General features: G+C 41.5%; 1 pseudogene; it reads left to right on the top strand.

Moving 5' to 3' along the window:
* Window positions 1–22,041: 22,041 nt before the first annotated feature.
* On the top strand, window positions 22,042–23,009 carry LOC121455995 (annotated as a pseudogene).
* Window positions 23,010–23,321: the final 312 nt, after the last annotated feature.

The raw sequence follows: 23,321 nt of genomic DNA, 5'->3' as shown, positions 1-23,321 counted from the left end.
AAAGAGGAGAGATGGTCCAAAGGGGCCTTGTGTTTCATGACTTTAAAGGTACTTAGTGTGGATAAGTTATTTCTCTTTTTTACTTCTCTAAATAGAGATAGACAAATTGCCTTGAAAACAAAGGGAAATTCAGTTTCAGTGTCTGATTCAGTGTAAGCCTTGGAAATTTTGTTCTTTGGATACTTGTTTCATCAGAACAGTTTGGATGTGTGTGTGTGAAATAGATAGTTTTCAAGTTCACCACTTTAATAAAAAAGTTCAACATTTTTCTCTATGAAGAGCCAGTTTAGATAAAACTTTGAGTTTATTTTACTAGATTTTTTCAAGAACATTTTGATTAAAAGACACATACATACTTTATGAGGATGACTATCTGCTTGACAAAATTAAACAAGTAGCTTTAGAGTTTGTGGGAAAAATCTGACCTAGTCTATTAAATTAGCTCGAGTAGTAATGACAGCATATGGTGCTAATGTGACCTCAAAATAAACTCATGTTTAGGTAATGCTTATCATCTTAGCTTAGGGAGGAAAATTTCTCATGGCAGGAAATCAACTTAAACAATATGCTAAAAGTAAGTTTTAAAATCTTGCTATGATTTTCCTCAAGAAAGTCAACTTATTATCTATCTATCTATCTATCTATCTATCTATCTATCTATCATCTGTCATCGGTCACCTATCATCATCTGCTATCATCTACCTATTGATACTAGCATAATTATTGTTAAATTACAAATTTTATTAATAGTGAAATGAAATTTATGTGTGGGAGAAGAGAGACAAAGCCATTTTTTATAAAATATTAGAACATCAGTTTCTCTTATAATTTTGGTTGTGAGCCTCGATTTTAATGGCTGAGTTATCTCTCCAACCAGAACATCAGTTTCTCATAACTTAGAACTAATATTATTATATTGATATTATGCCTTTTAATAGAAAACCTGATAAATTCTTCAAGTTTCTGGTCAACATTAAATGATGTGTGTAGTTTGTAGTGTCTATTTTCAGAAATTGCTGCATTTAGTCCTATTTTATATTTTTGATTACAAATTTGATTACTCTATTAAACGTTGAACACAAAAGCCTAATTATTATAAGCTTACATTAAACCAAGTTCGTAACAGAATTAACTAGAAATCATAAAAATCATGCTAAGTATAATGGGTATACTTATTTTTTCTTTTGATAAATTATTTAATTCTCAGAAGGAGTGATGATAGAAGAGAAAGTACCTGGTCCCTACTCTAGAGGCCAGCCACTGTAAATGCAAATCTACCTCCCTCTTCCTGAAGCTGCTCATTTCCTGTGCTCTGCAGGATGTTTTACAAATCATTTTGTTCAACTTCAAACAAGGGAGTGTGTGTTCTACAGCCTGGAGAGGGGGTGTGAGTGGTCCCTGCCCCTGCCTTTGTTCCATGTGGTGTCAGACTCTCGAGACTGGGGCTTGTGCTGTGGATTGATGGGTTCCTGGCAATTGTTCACAAATGAGTCTCTGCCCTTTAAGTGTTCTCTTCTTATTCCATGGGCTTTTTACTGTGCCAAATTGACATTACCTTACAAGAAATAGGATTAAAAGTTTGCTCTTTATTGGGTCTTCAAAGAAATTTTTATCAGATTAAAGGGAAACACTAAGTTGAAACAAGGAATGGTAAGATTTTAGCTTATTTTATGAGCTCTTATGGATAGTAACACTCCTGCACCAACTAAAGGACTCATTAACATGATGAAAAGTTTTGATCATTTTTAAATGGAAAGTCGTTTTTGCTAAAGTATTTTTTTTTCCTCTGGCATGTATACAGCCACCTCACTTCCCATTGGACGACTTATAAAGAATTAAATATACACTTATGCTATAAATTGAGGAACGAACGTATTGCAGCTGTGGCAAATACTGCTGACTCAGCAGCCCTTCCCTTTGACAACTTCGCTAGCAAAAATAAAAAAGTTTAGATTTTCATACCTCAGATAGACTTCTCAAAATAGATTCTTTGAAACACTAATCCATTGCCAGAGGGAGCAGGCCTCCTCAGTCGTCCTCTCACAACCTCAGCGGGCCTGAAATGCAGGTCGGGTAAGGAACGTAACTGTCAGAGCCAGGCTTAACTTAGTGTGAAGGCCAAGGGCATCGAGCCAAAGAAACACCAAGGGAAGGGTGCCCTGCGGAAACAGAACCACATGGGTAGGCTTTCACACCAAAGATTTTTATGGAACAGGTCCAAAAAATCTTCTGTAAGAGGAAATGAAAGAGGAAATAACTTGTTATTCCAAAGGGGTGAGAGGGTTGGGGTGAAAGTTGACAGAAGCACTGAAAGAAAGGAAAAGGACCAAGCTGTGAAAGGAAGGATGGTCGAGAGGGGAACCGAGAAGATGGAGTGAGAATGTAAATAAGCTCACAAAGATAAAGAGGAAGTGGGGATCATTTGGAAGGTAAACACACCATAGTGGAAAGGGCAGCCTTGCCAAGAATAACAACATCAAAATAATTAAAGGAAAAAGCTAACATGGATGTGAGGGAAGAGAGAAAACGCTGAGCAGTGCTTAAGTACAAAAATGTTCCAACTCAGCATTTCATCACTGACAACATAAACAGGAAAAGAACGAACCCTGCAGCCATGTGCGAGGCTGTTCCACCCGCGATACTGTGTTATCACACAGGTCCTGATGAGCCAGGCAAAGCCAGATGACCGGGTGGGGTGAGAATTATAACCCTAGCTGTTTCTCTCTCTTGATTGCGTGTGTTCTCAATATTTGTCAGGAGGCCACAATACCAGAATGTTTTATTAGTCTCCTGAAATGTATTATTTTGTAGTGCTAATGTCTGTAATTTAGTGGGTTATAAAACCACGTCATATATCCATTTTATGTAGAAGACTTTCTTGGACTCTTTTCATGCTAATAATGGACTGTTTGAGAGACAATGTTAGGTGATCTGGCTTCTACTGAGTATTCCACCGACCAGACACATTATCCACTCCTGTTCTGTGAGCAGTTAGCATCAAGTGCTTTGTGCTTTAGCTTAGTTCTTCAGCATCCCACAACCTTTTCCCCAGAATAAAAGTGTCCAGAAGACAGAGATCTTCTGGGAGAAAGGAGTCATAAAGCCCACAGGCAAATCAAATTTCCAGTTTTTTTTTTTTTTTAACTGAAGAAGCCTAAATAGGACCTCTAAATTGACTAAGTAAAAGTGATATTAGGGTCTCCATCTACCCAAAATAACATTTATATAAACTTTTTAATAATTTTTTCTATGTGGTGAAAGTCACAAATATGTTTTTTAAAATAATATATATTTATAAATTTTTCTTGAAGAGTTTTGTCTGCATTTCATAATACTAAGAGTATATTACTTCAACAATGTGTATCAATACATTAAGTCCCGGGAGCTTTGTGTGCCTAATCAAACCATCTATTGTTTTATTTTTTTCTCCTTGGTTGACTTTATAAGTATAATCTCATTTGGCTTTTCATATCATTATTAAATTATTTATTTCTTGGGCATAATATTGATTTTATAACAGTTAGTAAAGTAATAGAAATTTACATTTTCCCAGTTGGTGACACATATATTAAGAGAGAACTTTAACCTTCATCCTGTCACCATTCTAAGAGCCTGAGGCTTCAGTGTTATCAGCTACATGAGCTTAAGATGTATAGGAAGAATGGCGACCCTTGGATGGATGAACTTCTTTTAAACACAGTGGATACATTGGGCTTATAAGACAGAAGGGTTCATGGAGCCCGAGATGGAGGCATGAGCCAAGGAGGAAGGCGGCAAAAGGCTCCTGTCTAGTGAGGTTGGCAGATGTATCAAAGGAAATTAAGTAAATGAATAAATTAAATAAACAAATAGCAGGAGTAGGGTCTTGACATTGAGAAACAGTAATTTAATCCCACTAGAAGAAAGGACTATTGAAGAAGGACCGACATCCAAGTCTAAACAAACAGAAGAGGTGTCCAGAGAGGGTAGCCTGGTGCAACTTTTCAGTCAGTATAACAAGTCCCATTAAAGAATCTCAATGGGATTGTTACTTGATTTGGGGTTGAGAATGTAACTCTTAACCACTGGGGCAGTCTCTCTCTCTCCTCCTTCTCTTTCTCTCTCTCACTCTTTTTTAGCATTTTAGATTTAGGTTTGTTTTATTTAGGTTTAATGTTAATTCCATGCTGTGCTTCAGTAAGAACATTCTGAATTCTCTATCTGTGGCTCTAGTTAAATATCTGCTAGTACAACATGCAGGCTTCTATACCACCTAGCATACTTTGAGGAGGGGAAGCAAGAATGAGCAGCCACAGAGGGTTGAACTGTCACTAGCACCAAGCTTCTCGGCAACACTTTAGTAGAGTTCCAAACACTTCTTACAGCAGAATCATTGCAACTAACATGATCTCAAGAGACTTTTAAAATCATCTTCAAAAGTATAACCTTGCCCTCAATTTTGCTTCATGGTACCTTGACAGAGTAATATAAGATTCAAAACCCTGAGTAAATTCTACTGCTTCAGAATAGCCATTCTAACTGAATAGATGTTCACTGAGATGTATAATTTAAGACTTGATGAGAATTTGAGTGGCTTCATGAAGTAGCTGTGTGATATTATGTGTGGGTTAATCAGAATGCAGTTATTTACTTACTCGTTTTAAAGAAGCATTAATAAAGAACAAACACAGAACAAAGCACAATGGAACTAGCTACTTCCCACCTAGAAAGAACTTGCGTAAACAAATCTGCAAAACTGTTGCCATGACTTGTAAACTGGTGCAAGGTCAAGCAAATGCCACACCAAAATTATCAACCTGTGGAAAATTAAACTCTAAGCTTAGGTCACACTTGATTCTCTCTTTCAGAAAAGGCTCCTTTAAGCCAATTTATTCATAAATGAGCTTCATCCTTAAATTTAATCAGATGCTGTGTTTTCTTGTACATAGTAGTCACTCAATATTTGCTGGATACATCAAATTAAAACTAAAACAGACTTGTGTATGTATGTATGTGTGTGTGTGTGTGCACAAGAGAGACAGAGTTAAATTTTCATTTCTTATAACTATTAAATTATAGGGAAATAGACACATGCTTAAAATTCTCTGGAATGTTGAGTTGAGTTATATCAAATCCAAGTTATATCTTTCTTTCAAGTAAGTCCAAGTCAGAGAGAGAGAGAGAGAGAGAGAGAGAGAGAGGTGTGTGCATCTGGATACAAAAACAATGCAAAAACCCTGCTGTTTTCTGACCGTGCAAGAGAAAGGTGACTTGCAAAGGCAGAGAAGACTGCAGACGGTTGGGCCCAGCCCATCTCTAAGGCACCGCAGCACCCTAGAAGTACACTTTTTCCTCAGTTCCTTTACGATCACTCGGCAAAATTCAAACCGTTTCCTTTCTTCTGACACACTTCTGTGAGATGTCATGAGAGAACAAGTTTTCATAGAGGCATTTCTTCCTTTGGCTTCAGAGTGTGATTAGTTGCCAGGATGCTTGAGAGGATGTCTGTGGGAATGGCAATTACCTCTGAACAGCATCTTAAACACATCCTTGTTTTGTGGGTTGTGTTTGAAATCCACTTCCTCATACTGTGGGCTCTGTTTGTATTGAAAATTACCTTTGGGGTTTCATACTTCACGAGCTTATCAGTCTACTTTCCCCTTGATTGCATGCAAAATTTGAGGAGATTGTTTTAACAACTTCTAAATAAAAATTACCAACAAAATACCGTTTCCTCTATCAGATATGACTTTTTTTCTGGGTCTCATTTAGGGATTAGGAGATCCTAGCTATCTCAAACACAAAGGCACTGATGTGGAGGGGTAAGCCATTGGCATGTCCTCTTACTTAACAGGCCCCTTCCTGTGATCCAGAGGAAAAGAGCAGTGGCACCTGGAGTTTTCATCCCCCAGCTTATGGCAGGGCTGAATGACTTATCTTGCAAGTTTCAAGAGTGTTTGCCCTTTGCCTTCTCCTTGTGATTTCATTTTGGGCAAAACTAGACAACTCATTATAATCTCAACCCGATTTTTTTTTTGCTTATAACATATGATAATTTCTCTCTTGCTGTAAAAGATTCCATAGATCAAGATGCAGATACCTGTGTACAACCTTTATCCACCCATCACAACATGTTCTGGCCTTTTACACATGGGTCGGGTATGACAATTTTTTTTTTTTTATTGCGAAAAGAAGAAAAAAAAACATAAACAAAAAAACAAGTTTCCACCTCCTCCCAGCCTCCCATTTCCCTTCCCCTCCTCCCACCCTTCTCCCCCTCCTCCCACCCTTCTCCCCCTCCCCCACTCCTCTCCCCCCCCCCCCCTCCAGTCCACAGAGCAGTCCGGGTTCCCTGCCCTGTGGTAAGTCCTAGGTCCTCCCCCCTCCGTCCATATCTAGGAAGGTGAACATCCAAACTGGCTAGGCTCCCACTAAGCCAGCACATTAAGTAGGATCAAAACCCCCTGCCATTGTCCTTGGTGTCTCATCAGCCCTCATTGTTCGCCATGTTCAGAGAGTCCGGTTTTATCCCATGCTTTTTCGGTCACAGTCCAGCTGGCCTTGGTGAGCTCCCTGTAGATCAGCTCCACTGTCTCAGTGGGTGGATGCACGCCTCGTGGTCCTGAATTCTTTGCTCATGTTCTCCCTCCTTCTGCTCCTCCTTGGGACCTTGGGAGCTCAGTCCAGTGCTCCTGTGTGGGTCTCTGTCTCTATCTCTATCCATCACCAGATGAAGATTCTATGATGATATGCAAGATATTCGTCAGTATTGCTCTAGGATAGGGTCATTTCAGGTTCCCAATCCTCAGCTGCCCAAGGAACTAACTGGGAACCTCATCTTGGGCACTAGGGAGCCCCTCTAGGGTCAAGTCTCTTGCCCACCCTAAACTGGCTCCCTTAACTAAGAATTGTGGTTCCCTGCTCCCCTATCCACCTTTCCTTTTATCCCAATTCTCCTGTTTCCCAGGTCCCCCCACCTTCCCTTCTACCTTTTCTCTCCCCATCTCCCTTTACCCCCATCCCACCCCATCCCCAAGATCCCATTTTCTCCCCGGAAATTTGGTCTACTTCCCTTAGCCAAGAGGACAACTGTATGTTTTTCCTTGGGTTCACCTTCTTACTTAGCTTCTTTAGGTTCACCTCTTGTAGACTCCGTGGTCCTTATTTATGGCTAGAAACCAATTATGAGTGAGTACATCCCATATTCATCTTTTTGGGTCTGGGACACCTCACTCAGGATAGTGTTTTCTATTTCCATCCATTTGCATGCAAAATTCGAGAAGTCATTGTTTTTTACCGCAGCGTAGTACTCTAGCGTGTATATATTCCATACTTTCTTCATCCATTCTTCCATTGAAGGGCATCTAGGTTGTTTCCAGGTTCTGGCTATTACAAATAATACTGCTATGAACATAGTTGAACAAATGCTTTTGTCATTTGATAAAGCATCTCTTGGGTATATTACCAAGAGTGGTATTGCTGGGTCCAGGGGTAAGTTGATCCCAAATTTCCTGAGAAACCGAAACACTGACTTCCACAGTGGTTGCACAAGATTGCATTCCCACCAGCAATGGATGAGGGTACCCGTTCCTCCACAGCCTCTCCAGCAAAGGTTATCCTTGGTGTTTTTGACTTTAGCCATTCTGACAGGTGTAAGATGATATCTCAAAGTTGTTTTGATTTGCATTTCCCTGATTGCTAAGGATGTTGAACACGACCTTAAGTGTCTTTTGACCATTTGAACTTCTTCTGTTGAGAATTCTCTGTTCAGTTCAGTGCCCCATTTTTTAATTGGGTTAATTAGCATTTTAAAGTCTAGTTTCTTGAGTTCTCTATATATTTTGGAGATCAGACCTTTGTCTGTTGTGGGGTTGGTGAAAATCTTCTCCCAGTCAGTAGGTTGCCTTTGTGTCTTAGTGACCATGTCCTTTGCTTTACAGAAGCTTCTCAGTTTAAGTAGGTCCCATTTATTCAATGTTGCCCTTAATGTCTGTGCTTCTGGGGTTATACATAGGAAGCGATCTCCTGTGCCCATGTGTTGTAGGGTATTTCCCACTTTCTCTTCTATCAGGTTCAGTGTGTTCGGGCTGATATTGAGGTCTTTAATCCATTTGGACTTGAGTTTTGTGCACGGTGAGAGATATGGGTCTATTTTCATTCTTCTACAGGTTGACATCCAGTTGTGCCAGCACCATTTGTTGAAGATGCTTTCTTTCTTCCATTGTATACTTTAGCTCCTTTATCGAAAATGAGGTGTTCATAGGTTTGTGGGATAAAATCCGGGTCTTCTATACGATTCCATTGGTCGACTTCTCTGTTTTTATGCCAGTACCACACTGTTTTCATTACTGTAGCTCTGTAATAGAGTTTGAAGTCAGGGATGGTAATGCCTCCAGAATATCCTTTATTGTATAGGATTGTTTTGGCTATCCTGGGTTTTTTGTTTTTCCATATAAAGTTGATTATTGTCTTCTCCAGATCTGTGAAGAATTTTGATGGGATCTTGATGGGGATTGCATTGAATCTATAAATTGCCTTAGGTAGAATTGCCATTTTTACTATGTTGATCCTCCCAATCCAAGAGCAAGGGAGGTCCATCCATTTTTTGGTATCCTCTTCAATTTCTTTCTTCAATGCCTTAAAGTTCTTGTCAAATAAATCTTTCACTTCCTTGGTTAGATTTACCCCAAGATATTTTATGCTGTTTGTGGCTATCGTGAATGGTGAAGCTTCTCTGATTTCCCTCTCTGCTTCCATATCCTTTGTGTATAAGAGGGCGACTGATTTTTTGGAGTTGATCTTGTATCCTGCCACATTACTAAAGGTGTTTATCAGCTGTATAAGTTCTTTGGTGGAGTTTTGGGGGTCGCTTATGTACACTATCATATCATCTGCAAATAACGAAAGTTTAACTTCTTCCTTTCCAATTCGAATCCCCTTGATCCCATTATGTTGTCTTATTGCTATTGCTAGAACTTCAAGCACTATATTGAAGAGGTATGGTGAGAGTGGACAGCCTTGTCGTGTTCCTGAGTTAAGTGGGATGGCTTTGAGTTTCTCTCCGTTTAATTTGATGTTAGCTGTCGGCTTGCTGTATATAGCTTTTATTATATTTAGGTATGACCCTTGTATCCCTAATCTCTCCAAGACTTTTAACATAAATGGATGTTGAATTTTGTCAAATGCTTTTTCAGCATCTAATGAAATGATCATATGGTTTTTTTCTTTCAGTTTATTTATATGCTGGATTACATTGATAGATTTTCATATGTTGAACCAGCCCTGCATCTGAGGAATGAAGCCTACTTGATCATAATGGATAATTTTTCGGATGTGTTCTTGGATTCGATTTGCCAGTATTTTGTTGAGGATTTTTGCGTCGATATTCATGAGTGAGATTGGCCTGTAGTTCTCTTTCCTGGTTGAGTCTTTGAGTGGTTTTGGTATCAGAGTAATTGTGGCTTCATAAAAGAAATTTGGTAATGACCCTTCTGTTTCTATATTGTGGAATACATTAAGGAGTATAGGTATTAGGTCTTCTTGGAAGTTCTGGTAGAATTCTGCATTGAAACCATCTGGTCCTGGGCTTTTTTTGGTAGGGAGGTTTTTGATAACAGCTTCTAATTCTTCGCGACTTACAGGTCTGTTTAGATTGTTCACCTGGTCCTGGTTTAGTTTTGGTAGATGGTATTTATCTAAAAAAGCGTCCATTTCTTTTACATTTTCCAGTTTTGTGGCATACAGGCTTTTGTAGTAAGATCAGGTATGACAATTTTTATCTACCTATTATGATGTCTTCTGGACTAAGTTATGTCTTCTGGGTAGGACATGAAAAGGCTTCTCAACATTTTTCACATTTTTCAAAACTTATGCTATAAAACCAATTTATTTTAATAGACAAAAATGCAACTTCTGTGTCATATACAGTTTTATATTTTGCAATAACTTATGAAATAAATATATTTATAGTTGAAATTAATTACTATGAAAGCTAAACATAACTCTAAAATTTAGTGAGACATGAAAGCATGTCCATTCTACAGGAGAAACTGAGATGCTGTGAGATTATATAATATGCATATGAAGAGGACCTGGTAAAAATTAGTTTTATATTTAGTGTTTTACTTACTATGCCACAAAGAGGAAAGAAGGGTGACTCTCAATCTGGAGGTGATGGTGAATTAATTCATGTGCCAATCATTTTATTAGGACTCTCTTGATCCACCTAGCACATATTCATGAACACTTTTTGGGATGGGATTTGTGCCAAAATCTGAGGATACCAAGACAAAAACCGTTGTCCTAGAAGAGTTTCAATCCACTGGACCAGTACACACTGGGAGCTGCTAAGGCAAAATTAGGTTATAGACAACTCATTTTTGACAGAGACAGGGATTACAGTCTAGGTCAGTGTGGAGGAGCTGAAGGACATTTTGAAAAGCAAAAGGCATTTAAGACAATGATTGATTACAGTCAGCTTTAAAGCCACAGGGACACTGAAGGCAGTGGAGGATAGGTAAACAGACTAGAAATCTGTTCTACCCAAGAATGCAGTAAAGCCTAAACGAAGTAACAATCATGTTACTAAAATGCAAATTGAATGAGGAATGAGATATTAGAAAGAAAGAAATTGTGTAACAGCATGATGGGAAAGTTATGCCAAGTTTTCAGGATGAGTTAAAGGGAGCTGAGCAGGGTAGGGAAGTGGGGGTGTTAGAAGAAAGGAACTGATGAGACTAGTTCTGGAACAGTCAGAAGGGTCTTAGGGTCTAGTGCTGTTTGACCTCCATCATTATCCTTTTCATGTAGGAGGTTCTTCTGCTTGTGTGTTGCTTTTATTGGTTAATGAATAAAGAAACTGCCTTGGCCTAGTTGATAGGGCAGAACTTAGGTAGGCAGGGAGGACAGAACTGAATGCTGGGAAGAAGAGAGGTGTAGGAGGAGAGAGCAACCATGGAGCCAGAATCAGACATGCTGAATCTTTCCCGGTAAGCCATAGCCACATGGCAATATACAGATTAATAGAAATGGGTTAAATCAAGATACGAGAGTTAGCCAATAAGAGGCTAGAGATAATGGGCCAAGCAGTGATTTAATTAATACAATTTCTGTGTGGTTAGTTCGTGGCTAAGCTAGCTGGGCAGACAGGAAGAACAAGCGGGCCCTCTCCCTATAACATCCTTTAGCAGGTACTAGCATTGTTTCAATTCTTTTTTCTGATAACTTTTGTCCGTGACAAAAATCTAATCTAGGCTAAATTCTCAATTTCCCAGATACTAAGTTGAAAGGTATTACCTGTGAAGTCTAGAGAGTCCAGTCACTTTCTCAGGGAGAACTCATGAGGCCAACACCATTTCTCTAAGTTTTTTCATACACATCTGAGGTGACTAGAAGGCAAGAGAAGACTTAACACACTTAGGACTCAGCCATCAAGTCAGTGTTCACTAAATACTCTGCTACATTTGTGTAAAGACTAAGCTATCATTGCCAGTGGTAAGAGCTAAAAACTAAGTTAATTTACAGCCTTACTGTCTTTCTTTTTGTGCAGTTCAGATCTAGTTACAAAATATAAAGCAAAACTTTGCATTAATTAGAACTTCTCTCCCTAGAATGCAGTATGGCCAGTTGTAACTCAAGGGCATTGTCACCCATGTCTATAGTTCCAAAAGAACTGTTAAATGTGTTAGTTGGAGCATAGGCGAGGCCAGTGTCAAAGAGAAGCTAAGTACCAAGATGGAATGGAAGAGCCCAGGTCTGGTCTGCTATTTGCATGGCGTTAGGAATTCAGAAATTCTAGTTTGGTACTATCACTTCCTTAATGCATAGCTTTCCTTTGTGGTTCAAGATCGTTTCTTGCAGGAGGGCTTCCTTTTATATCTACTCTCCATCAAGTGGCAAGAAGGTGACATTCATTTCCCTTCCTCTGAGAATGGCTTAAAAGCTGCTTGTATCTCTTTTACTCACCGACTGTTAGCCACAAGTATGGTCGGGTGAATACACTGAGGAGATGCGATTTTCCTGGAAGAAGGCAAATTAGATAATGACTATTTTGTGCCATAGGCTTACTGTATGCATTTTATCAAAATACAATACAGTTCATGAAGGAGTTAGGAATCTGTGCTTCTTTCTTTAGTTTTATTTTCAGAAAATTAAAGATAAGTTTGGCATCTCCTATAAACTGAACACTTTGACTCCTGTCCAGATATCGTTACCTTTAGGAAATTCTATGACAGATGATATATTCCCATCTTGCTGGTGAGATCAGAACAACAACAAGACAGCAACAGAATGGTGTTGCTATTTTTAATTGGTTCTTTCCTGTCCTGCAAAAGTATGTAGTCATTTTAAAGAAGATCTCAGTCTTGGAGCCTCAGTAGCTTCCAGTCACATCCTATGTGACACTTAGATATACGAATTTCTTGGATTGTTCTTGTACAAATTTGTGGTAGCTAATAAAAATAGAAACCTTCTGCCCGTTACCTTTGATTAAACATGTCATTACTTTTTATTAGCAGTAAATTTCTGCAGATTCTCTCCTCTTCTCTACCACCATGTATAGAAGAAATTTTTGTTTGAGGTTCTCAGATAGTTGTGGATTAGAAAAGCTGAAGAAACACTGTGTGGCCAGAGTGGTTGTCAACTCCTAAAGACCTAGATGCTCTGCTAGACAGAGCTCTTCCAGTGACATGGAGATTCATTTCTATGGAAACCAGATCAGGCCTACTCCCTCTGAGGTCCCAGACTCATGCCCAGACTGGCAGAGGTCCTGGCTCAGACCTAGTTCTTCGGAGGTTCTAGACTCATGCACAGACCCACAGGAGTCCTGGCTTACAGGTCTACTCCCTTGAAGGTTCCAGATTCATGGCTGGACCCTCAGGGGTCTCTGGCTCTGGCTCACTAGCTCAGCAGTTACTCCCCTGTACCTGTTTTGGTGGAGTTCGCGGTCTCTGGACCAAGTTGCTGGTTCAATTCTGATCCGCCCATAAATACTTTCAGTAATGTATCAGGATACAAGATTAACTAAAAAAAAAAAAATCAGTAGCCCTCCTGTGCATAGATAATAAAAAGGCTGGGAAAGAAATCAGAGAAACAACACCCTTCACAATAGCCACAAATAGCATAAAATATCTCGGAGTAACTCTAACAAAACAAGTGGAAGGTTTGTATAACAAGAACTTCAAATCTTTGAAGAAAGAAGTTAAAGAAGACACAAGAAAGTAGAAAGATCTCCCATGCTCTTGGGTAGGCAGAATTAACATAGTAAAAATGGCAATCTTACCAAAAGCAATCTACAGAGTCAATGCAATGCCCATCAAAATCCCAGACCTTGAAAGACCGATAATCAACTTCATATGGAAAAGCAAAAAGCCCAGATAGCCAAAAGAATCCTATACAATAAGAATTTCTGGAGGCATCACAATCCCTGACTTCAAACTCTACTACAGAGCTACAGTACTGAAACAGCCTGGTACTGGTGTAAGAACAGACAAGAGGGCCAATGGAACTGAATAAAAGACCCAGATATTAATCCACACACCTTCAAATACCTGATTTTTGACAAAGAAGTAAAATATATCAAATGGAAAAAAAGCATATTTAATAAATGGTCCTGATAAAACTGGATATCAACATGTAGAAGAATGGAAATCTATCTATCTATAATGAAAATATATCTATCACCACGCACAAAACTCAACTCCAAATGGATCAAAGACCTCAACATAAAGCCAGCCACACTGAACCTCATAGAAAAGAATGTGGGAAGTACACTTGAATGCATTGGCATAGGGAACCATTTCCTAAATATAACCCCAGCAACACAGACACTGAGAGAAACAATCAATAAATGGGACCTCCTAAAACTGAAAAGTTTCTATAAAGCAAAGGACAAGGTCAACAAGATAAAATGGCAGCCTACAGAATGGGAAAAGATCTTCACTAACCCCACATCAGACAGAGGTCTGATCTTTAAAATATTCAAAGAACTCAAGAAATTGGTCAGCAAAAGAATCCAATAAAAATAATCCAATAAAAATAGAGTACAGACCTAAACAGAGAACTCTTTTTTTTTATTGAGAAAAGGAGAGAAAAAAAAAAAACAAGTTTCCACCTCCTCCCAGCCTCCCATTTCCCTCCCCCTACTCCCACCCTTCTCCACCTCCCCCCACTCCTTTCCCCCTCCCTCTCCAGTCCAAAAGAGCAGTCAGGGTTTTCTGCCCTGTGGTAAGACCTAGGACCTCCCCCCTCCATCCATATCTAGGAAGGTGAACATCCAAACTGGCTAGGCTCCCACAAAGCCATCACATTACGTAGGATAAAACCCCCGTGCCATTGTCCTTTGCGTCTCATCAGCCCTCATTGTTCGCCATGTTCAGAGAGTCCAGTTTTGTCCCATGCTTTTTCAGTCACAGTCCAGCTGGTCTTGGTGAGCTCCCAATAGATCAGCTCCACTGTCTCAGTGGGTGGGTGCACCCCTCATGGTCCCGACTTCTTTGCTCATGTTCTCCCTCCTTCTGCTCCTCATTGGGACCTTGGGAGCTCAGTCCAGTGCTCCAGTGTGGGTCTCTGTCTCTATCTCCATCCATCACCAGATGAAGGTTCTATGATGATATGCAAGATATTCGTCAGTATTGCTTTAGGATAAGGTCATTTCAGGTTCCCTATCCTCAACTGCCCAAGGAACTAACTGGGGGCCTCGGCTTGGGCACCTGGGAGCCCCTCTAGGGTCAGGTCTCTTGCCAACCCTAAAGTGGCTCCCTTAACTAAGAATTGTGGTTCCGTGCTCCCCTGTCCAACCTTCCTTTATCCCAATCCTCCTGTTTTCCCAAGGCCCGACCGCCTTCCCTTCTAACTTTTCTCTCCCCATCTCCCCTTACCCCCATCCCACCCCACCCCCAAGATCCCAATTTTCTCCCTGGCAATTTTGTCTACTTCTCTTAGCCAAGCGGATAACTATATGTTTTTCCTTGGGTTCCCATTCTTACTTAGCTTCTTTAGATTCACCTATTGTAGATTCCGTGACCCTTATTTATGGCTAGAAACCAATTATGAGTGAGTACATCCCATGTTCATCTTTTTGGGTCTGTGATACCTCACTCAGTATAGTAAACAGAGAACTCTTAACAGAGGAATCTAAAATGGCTGAAGTACATTGAAGGAAATGTTCAACATCCTTAGTCATCAGAGAAATGCAAATCAAAACCACTCTGAGATTCCATCTTACACCTGTAATAATGGCCAAGATCAAAAACACCGATGACAACTTATGCTGGAGAGGTTGTGGGGAAAAGGAAACACTTCTGCATTGCTGGTGGAATATAAGCTGGTACAGCCCCTTTGGATGTCAGTGTGGCAATTTCTCAGAAAATTAGGAAACAACCATCCTCAAGGCTCAGTAATACCACTTTTGAGTATATATCCAAAGGATGCTCAATCGTGCCACAAGGACACGTGCTCAGCTATGTTCATAGCAGCATTGTTTGTCATAGCCAGAACCTGGAAACAACCTAAATGCCCCTCGACCAAAGAATGGAAAAGGAAAATGTGGTACATTTACACAATGGAGTACTACACAGAAAAACAACAACAACAACAACAAGAACATTTTAAATTTTGTAGGAAACTGGATGGAGCTTGAAGACATTATTTTAAGTGAGGTAACACAGGCAAAGAAAGACAATTATCACATGTACTCACTCATAGGTGGTTTTTAAACATAAAGCAAAGAAAACCAGCCTACAAACCACAATCCCAGAGAACTTAGACAACAACGAGGACACTAAGAGCGACTTACATAGATATAATCTACATGGGAAGGAGAAAAAGACAAGACCTCCTGAGTAAATTGGGAGCATGGGTACCTTGGGGAGGATTGAATGGGGGAGGGGAGAGGCAGGGAGGGGAGCATAGAAAAATGTAGAGCTCAATAAAAAATCATTATTAAATAAAAAGAATTTCCAAGACCAGGGCAGCAATGCTTGTTCTCTATTTCTCTTCATTGTTCTAACTTTTAATTTTTTTGCTTCCTTTGCATTTTTTGTTTGTTTGTTTGTTTTTTTTGGAAGACCTTAAAGATTAGGTCCCCGAGCATTTGCAGCAGCTGTTTTAATGTTCCAGCATCATTATAAGAGCGTTGCCTCTCCTAGGCCTTGTACTAATCCCTCTGTAAGAACTGTAAATATTTCTATTTGGTGGTTCAAGAAATCCCAGAAAATTGTCACAGGTTAAACAACTGGTTAGTTATATAGAGCCAGGCTCAATATTGTCTTCATCTCCAATCTATAAATTAGAGATTTATCAAAGCTGACTATGGATACTTAATGCTGCTTTAGGCTATATAGATACTAAGAGCAGAACTGAGATTCAAGCCCATGTCACTAGACCCCCAGCTGTTCTTATTCACTGCATATTCACTGATACCCTCAGGAGAGCCCCATGCTACCTAATAGGGCACAGCCTCCAGTCTCTTACATGTGGTTTTCCTAGAAGCCTTTCCTTCCTCAAGCCCAGGTAGGAAATGCTGATTGAATCTCAGCAGAGCAGAAAGTCAGCCGCTGCACATATGTTGTAGCATAAGGAACTATGGAAGTGTTGTCTATATTTCATATCCTTGTTCAAATCTTTGCTGTCCCATTCACCTGCCACCACGAGGAGCATGACTTTCTTTTCAAGAGGATGATCTGATTGCTACTTTTGCATCAGAAAACTAAGAGGTTCATATATCCTGCCTGCATGGGAGCATTTTTCAGCCTCAAAGCCTATAAAAATATTGTGGCATGAACAGTACAGCTGAAACAACAGAATGCTAGGAAAATGAGTCTACAAAATGTTCTTGAAATATTAGTCATCAAGATGGTATAAAGCGCCCTTTCTCCACAGAGGAAGGCCTGTGCCTGAGCAGTAAGTACACTTTCATCTGCAGGACCAGGTGGAGAGTGCTGGTTTATGTGCCTCAAGTTCTTAACTACCTAAATCTGCTGTGAAGATTAAGGAGCAGGAAATAACTCCTATTTTTCTGTGCTTCCTGATATTCTCCTAGAGGTGACAGAAAACACAAGTCTACTCATACTAAACAGATATTTTACTAGAGATACAGAATTTGTACATAAATTTATTTCATATACATTTTAAGGAAATGTATATAGTATATTTTTGCTTATAATCTAGTGACACAAAAATTTGTTTTGAGTTTGTGTGTGTGCATGTGCTTGTGGGAACACATGTGTGAGAGTGAGAGACCCATGCATGGGTGCCTGTGAAGGTCAGAGGTCAACATAGGTGTTAATCCTCAGGTTCTCTCTGCCCTTTTTCCTGACAGAATTTTTTCCTGGCTGGAATTTGCCAGCCAGGTTATGCTGGCTGGTCAGTTCTCCCAGCACTAAGATTACAAGTGTTACATTTGCAAAGCTCCAGGGTTGGCTTCTTCTGGGGAACCGAGAGGGTTGTGGGTATTGTGCTTGGGCGGCGATCACTTTCCTGACAGAGCTATCCTCCAATACCAACAGTTTGTTCTTTAGTAAAGTCATAAAAACTAAAACTGTAGATAAAAAGAGAAACAGAAATGTTTAGAAACTAATTAATGGCATCAAGTTGGTGTCATGTAGAGAGGAGATTTGTGGGCACAAAATTCAGCTTCTATTTAAAATGATGATGGAAAGTATTTGGGAACAAAGAAAATCTCTTGAGAAGTTTGTAGAATTTAGCCCAAATTGCCCAATATCTTTATTATTAGGAAGGCTAACCATCCTTATTTGTTTAGGAGATAGTTTTTCAATCTTCCTCTGGAGCTGGGCAGTGGTGGCGCACACCTTTTAATCCCAGCACTCGGGAGGCAGAGGCAGGCGGATCTCTGTGAGTTCGAGACCAGCCTGGTCTGCCAGAGCTAGTTCCAGGACAGGCTCCAAAACCACAGAGAAACCCTGTCTCTGATGGAGGAAGGTCATTGGTTAATTAAATAAAGAAACTGCTTGCCCTGATAGGTTAGAACATAGGTGGGTGGAGTAAACAGAACAGAATGCTGGGAGGAAGAGGAAGTGAGCTCAGACTCCGACAGCTCTGCTCTCTGGAGCAGATGCCATGCTCCCCTCTCCCGGGCACACACGATGAAGCTCCAACCCAGGATGGATGTAGGCTAGAATCTCCCTGGTAAGCCACCTTGTGGGCTACACACATTATTAGAAATAGGCTAGTCCAGGCGGGAGAGTTAGCCGAGAAGAGGCTAGATATAATGGGCCAAGCAGTGTTTAAAAAAATACAATTTGTGTGTTGTTATTTCAGGGCATAAGCTAGCCATGTGGCCTGGGTGCTGGGGATGCAGCCCTGCCGCTCCTATTACAACATGTCTCGAAAAACCAAAAAAACAAAACAAAACAAAACAATCTTCCTCTGGTTTTGGAGAGATTTCAGTTTTTTAAAAATGTGTGCGAATTGAGAGACCCACTTACTCTGATTACCAGGTCAGGCAAAATAGAGTGCTGGGAGGATTTAGGGGCATTGTTTGGCTCCCAGCAGTGACCAAGGGGCCAAGTCAGCCAATAACTACAGCATGGCTTCAGATTTTTAAAATAATGGATTTAGAAAGTTTGAGTAAGTTGACAGTGTTGTGTTTTCTAGAGCATTTTGAACACTGGGATTGATACTCTGCTTTAATTAGCAGCTTCATTGATCCTGCACTTCTCTGCGTCTTTTGCTTTTGGGGGGTACACACCTCATTTCAGTAAACAGCTCTTTCCCAGGTCACCTGCCCCACAGCACTGGTTCCCAGATGATGGCTGGTTGGCTGTTTGTCAGGTGCCAGCATTCGGTGACTGCTGGTAATGGATTTTCATGTTTGTTTTATGAAGAGTTTCATTCAGATACTGTAAGATGTCTGGGAGCTTGTATGCGAGCGCCACTGAGTGCATGACGTGAATCACAGAGCACCAAGCTGGAGCAAGGTGCCAGCAACCTGTCCAGGGTGGCGGCTGAAATTCCGGGAGGGCTGGGATGCCTGGCTGAGCAAGAAGCTGTCCTGCGTTACCAAAGGCAGGGCCCGCTCTCGGAGATGTACTGGTCATATGAGGTGGGTAGTATTGTAGTTCTTGGCTAAAGCCTGCTGAAGTGGGAGTGTGCAGTATGTTCCCATAGGGATCCCAGAAATACTGTAGCCCAAATCATACCCACTTCCTTAGATTTCAGCCTGTTGATCTTTGTTTATCGGCTAAAACCCCATTCTCCTCTGGTACTTAAGTACCTAAACTTAGTCAAAGAAGAGGCTCGGGAGGCGGCTGTGGTGCATGCTTTGCTTCTTACCTGGTCAAGAGATGGCCAGCTGCCTTCTGGGAATCTTGGGGAAGAGGAGAGTGAGTCCAAAAGTTGGCAGATTGGCCCCATCAAGCAGTAACAAACCAAAGCACAAGGAACCCCACATTTTCTCCCTGCTGTAACGATGGAGCAGAGGGACATAGAGAGGAGCGGCATGGCACGCAGGAGATACCTCATGGAGTGTGACAAATGAAAAATTTTAAAACGACATTTACTTTTACAAGTCAGACATTTAAGTGGGTCCTTTTTATGGAGGATTTTCAATTTTTATGTCACCTAAGAGACTTTTGCATTTCTTACAATTCTTCTGCACATTAAAGATGAATTATAGTCTCATCCATTTTCAAAAAGAATTTTGGAAGAAATTTTAAAGCAGACAAAGGCCACGTGTGCCCTGAGATACTCCAGTAATTTGAATGCTACTCTCCTTGACTGACAGACTAGTTCTGGTGACAGAGGAAAAGATATAATGAGTCTAAATCTTAGCATGAATCTAGTATTTGGGGCCATTCAGAACTAATTTTACTCTTTTCCCCACTGCTTAATGTGTTTCTCAATATTTGTTTGGGAAAAACCATGTGGTCAGAAATAGGAAACAGTGGCAAGCCAGCATTCCCAGCCAGAGTGGCTGGGCACTTATGTGATAAACAGGATGGTATCTACAAGCAGCGCGCCTGCGCTGTTTTGCACCAGGCATGAGATGGACTTTGCTTGCCTCCAATTGCTGAAGTTTGTCAGCAGTTCTGGGACTTCTTTGTCATTTTGACTTCTCACATATTAGGGTTCCTGAAGCATTAAAGAAGTTGCCCAAGGTATAGCGCTATGAAATCTGGCCTGGCGGTTGGGAGCGCTGCCTGGGGATCTCTATCTGCTTCACTGCTCTTGGGCTGGCTTTTGGCCTTCTTTTTGGTTTCTGTTATATGGGCCACGACTCAACCTCAGCAGATTCTTTAAAGTATGCTAACTAGTCTTTGGAGGAGAGAATCCAGGCTTCATTTTATATCCAGTAGGTACTAATTTCATATTTGCTGGATGAATGAACTGAATTTAATGGTTAGGCTTCTGATTATGCAAGTCAGGGAAGAATTTGAGAGAACCCATATTTCCTGCAATGCAGCCATAACGGAGACCAAATTGTTCTTTTACTAGTAGGAGGACATCAGATCCCAGAATTTGGTCACTGTGTATCTGGTTTGTGACACTGGACAGTAAAGAGAAAAGGCCTTTTTCCAGATCCATCTGGATTGGGAAGTGTTCCTGTGATGAGCATCACCTGCAACTCTTCAAATTGTTTAGTTTCACAATGTTCACATCAGTAATGAAGGCAGTTCTAGGATTTGCCCTGTCCCCAACACTGTGCGACATCCTGCTTGTTCACCAACTCTTTGGAAGCATGAGGAAAATGAAAACCGCTATAGACAGACACTGTCTTTCCTTAGAGAGGAAAACTTTCATAGGCAAGAGGAAGATTGTAAATCATATAATCTTTATGAATGGGAAGTGAATTTGCAGAATTTGAGTTAGAGTTTACTTTCCATGTATCTCCCAAAACACTTCAGATATGTCATACAACAGTTTGACCATATACTCCCTATATCTATGTCTGTATCTGTATCTATATTTACATGAATTGAGGCAGTGTCTTACTATGTAGCCCAGACTGGCCTGGATCTAGTAAATGCCCTCTGAGTGAGGGCAACTGAGGGAAGCTGGCAAGTTGATATTATACACCATGAGCTCCTTCTAGATCCCATGAGCCTTACTGTTGATGATCAATGTTAGTGCTTTTGAGAGTAAGAATGGCCAGCATAAGCTCATAGATTCGAATGTTTGCTCACCAGGGAACATGACTGTTTGGAATGATTAGGAGGTATGGCCCTATGGGAGGAAGTGTGTCCCTGAGGGTTTCCAAAGCTCAAGTCAGGCCTAAAGGTTCTCTCTCCTGACTGCCTCCAGATCCAATGTAGAGCTCAGCCACTTCTTCAGTACCGTGCTGGCATGCTTTCCTCCATCATGGTAGATAATGAATTAAACTGCTGAAACCCCAAGCAAGTTCCATTAAATAATTTATTTTATAACATCTAAAATAAAATTTTAAATAAATCGGATGTACAAATTAAATATTTTTAGATGGAATGTGTGGCAGACTTCTCGACCGGCGACGAAGAATGACCACCACACCAGGATTTCACTCAGATCACGCTTTTACTGGAGTGCCCTTGATTGATGGGGAGCATGGAACAAGAGGGAGGGAAAAAGAGGGACAGGGAGCGAAGGGGAGAGGCAGCAGGAAGCGAAGGGAAGGGGGGCACTTAGGCAGCTGCTTAAATAGGGAATTGGCACATGGGTCGCCCTGTGATTGGCTGCCACCAACAGCTGACATCAGACCGCATCGGGATAGGCTCAAGGATCCTCTTCCACCGTGCATGCGGGAAGCGGGGGACGTGCAGCTCTCAAAGGCATAGCCAAATATGGAGTTGTTTATTTCCAACAAGACAGGATGTCGGCGCCATCTTGTAATGGCGATCCTGTCCGGCTCACTACAGGAATGAGTGTTTCATTTAATACTTTGGATCTTTAAATTTTATTTTTGGTATAAATCTAGATTTATTAATACAAATTTGAGGTCAATCTTGTTATATGTATATTTCTGCTCTTGATTAAGGCATTGTGATTGTGTAGTTCATTTAAAAATGTAATGTATAGAAGGCAGCTTCCAAGGCCTCCCAGGGTCTGAGAGTCACTGATACCACAAGCACCATGGGGCGCTGAGGGGAGCCAGAGCTCCTGGTGTGGTGCCCAGAAGCAATAGCTTCAGAACCCTCAGTGCCGGTGGGGCTGGAGGTGAAACTGGGGGCCCTGGTATTGCTGCTGTTGTTGACCCTCGTCTGCAGCCTGTTGCCTTCGAAGGCCAGGGGCTAGCCATGAATCCTCGGCCTCGGGCCAGAAAGCCCTAAGTCTAATGAGCTGCTTCGCAGGAGGTGTCTTTTTGGCTACTTGTCTTCTGGACCTGCTGCCCGACTACCTAGCTGCCATAGATGAGACCTTGGCGGCCCTGCATGTGACGCTTCTGTTCCCCTTGCAAGAGTTCATCCTGGCAATAGGTCTCTTCCTGGTCTTGGTGATGGAGCACATCACACTGGCTTATAAGGAGCAGTCTAGTCCACCACATACAGAAGAGACGAGAACTCTGCTGGGAGCAGTGAATGGAGGGCCTCAACATTGGCATGATGGACCAGCCCCCCCCTCCCCCCAGGCCAGCGGAACTCAAGCAGCGCCCTCAGCCCTGCCTGACTGTGTACTGGTCTTCTCTCTAGCCTTGCACTCTGTTTGAGGGCTTGTCTGTGGGTTTACAGAGAGACAGAGCTCGGGCAATGGAGCTGTGCTTAGCTCTGCTGCTCCACAAAGGTATCCTGGCAGTCAGCCTGTCCCTGAGGCTGCTACAGAGCCACCTTCGGGTACAGGTGGTGGCTGGCTGTGGGATCCTCTTCTCATGTATGACGCCTCTGGGTATCGGGCTCGGGGCAGCTCTATCAGAGTCAGCTGGGCCGCTGCACCAGTTGGCCCAATCTGTTCTGGAGGGAATGGCAGTTGGCACCTTCCTCTATATCACCTTCCTGAAAATTCTACCCCAAGAGCTGCCCACTTCTGAGCAGCGGATTCTCAAGGTCATCCTGCTCCTAGCAGGCTTTGCCCTGCTCACTGGCCTGCTCTTTATCCAGATCTAAGGTGCTCAAATAGAAAGGGCAGAGGACGTTGACTGTCAGGTGCCCCTGTCCTCCATGTCCTTCCCAGTTTGTGGGAGGTAGAGAAGTAGTGAGGACCAAAGAATTCTCTGAGAGGTAGGGATGGGACACTTGGATTATGAATAATGAGAAAGAAAAGGGCAGGTAAGAGGCTAGCCGCAGGCCCGAAGGACAAGAACTAGCCAAGCCACTAGAGATACAATCGGGTGACATTAAGAATGAGCACACTGCTCCAATCAGAGGTCAGACACTACACCTGGAGACAAGCTGACAAAACTGCGGATAGGCATCCCA

This window comes from Microtus oregoni, unplaced genomic scaffold (genome assembly GCF_018167655.1).
Source record: "Microtus oregoni isolate MIOR12 unplaced genomic scaffold, Mior012 000014F_ref0000157, whole genome shotgun sequence".
Classification (NCBI taxonomy): domain Eukaryota; kingdom Metazoa; phylum Chordata; class Mammalia; order Rodentia; family Cricetidae; genus Microtus; species Microtus oregoni.
The sequence above is the reverse complement of the archived record's forward strand: the minus strand, read 5'-3'. Positions and strand labels throughout refer to the sequence as shown.